Here is a 1,571-nt window from a genome sequence, read left to right as displayed (position 1 = left end):
GAGCATGAAAAGGCTTAGAGCCTTGCTAGACTATGGTCGTAGATATATAAAGTTTAGCTATTTGTATATTGTAGCAAACCTACAATGTATTTTTTTATTGGTAGTCGATAACAGATTTCCTTTGGAAAAGAAGCAGCCTCCTGTCCAGGGAACACCTGCCATTTCCACTAAGTGAACATTGGTGCCTGCTAAATGCTGCCTCTCTTTCTCTCAATAATAAAGTGTCAAACTGTTTCCTGATTTAGCAATTTTATTTATTTTCTTTTTCTTTGTTGTTTTGAGACAGAGTCTCACTCTGTCGCCCAGGCTGGAGAGCAGCAGTGCCATCACAGCTCACTGCAACCTCGACTTCCTGGGCTCAAACAATCTTCTTACCTCAGCCTTCAGAGTAACTGGGGCTACCTGCGCGGCCCACCACGCCCGGCTAATTTTTGTGGTTTTTGTTTTGTTTTTCTGTTAAGAAACCAGGTTTCACCATGTTGCCCAGGCCGGTCTGGAACTCCTAGGCTCAGACAATCTGCCCCGCTCTGCCTTCCAAAGTCCTGGGATTACAAGGGTGAGCCACCACGCCAGGCCAATTTATTCCTTTCTGATTAATAAATTGATTGGGCGCCAATTTGTCATCAAACAATATGGGTTACCTCACTAAACCACCTCTCAAACCTCTCCTCTTGGTTTCCTGCATTGGTTACTTTGGAATTTTGGAATTTTTTTTTTTTTTTTTGAGACGGAGTCTGGCTCTGTCAACGAGGCTGGAGTGCAGGGATGCAATCTCGGCTCACTACAATCTCCACCTCCTGGTTCCTATCAATTCTCCTGCCTCAGCCTCCCAAGTAGCTGGGATTACAGGTATGTGCCCACCATGCCCAGCTAATTGTGTATTTACTTTAAGTAGAGACGGAGTTTCTTCATGTTGGTCAAGTCGGTCTGGAACTCCTAGGCTCAAGTGATCTGCCCCGCTCAGCCTTCCAAAATCCTGGGATTACAAGCATGAGCCACCATGCCAGGCTGATTTATTCATTTGTCATTAATAAATTTACCGTGCGCTAATTTATCATTAGAAAATAAGGGTTACCTCACTAAACCACCTCTCAAACCTCTCCTCTCGGTTTCCTGCATTGGTGACTTTGTAATTTTTTTTTTCTTTTTTTTTTTTCTTTTTAAGAGGGAGTCTTGCTCCGTCACCCAGGCTGGAGTGCAAAGGCACGATCTCGGCCTTCCGGGTCCAAGCCATTTTCCTCCCTCAGCCTCTGGAGTAGCTGGGACTACGGTCATGTGCCACCATGCCCGGCTAATTTTGTATTTTTTTTTCAGTAGAGATGGGTTTTCTCCATGTTGGTCAGGCCGGTCTGGAACTCCTAGGCTCAAGCGATCCGCTTCGGTCAGCCTTCCAAAATCCTGGGATTATAAGCGTGAGCCACCACGCCAGGCCGATTTATTCCTTTCTGATTAATAAAGTAACCAAGGGACAATTTATCAGAAAATGGGGATTTTCTCACCAAACCACCTCCCAAACCACTGTTCTTGGTTTCCTGCATTGGTTACTTTGTTTATATATATATATATAATAT

This window comes from Mandrillus leucophaeus, unplaced genomic scaffold, assembly GCF_000951045.1.
Source record: "Mandrillus leucophaeus isolate KB7577 unplaced genomic scaffold, Mleu.le_1.0 Scaffold932, whole genome shotgun sequence".
Taxonomy (NCBI): Eukaryota; Metazoa; Chordata; class Mammalia; order Primates; family Cercopithecidae; genus Mandrillus; species Mandrillus leucophaeus.
Note: the sequence above shows the minus strand (reverse complement) of the source record.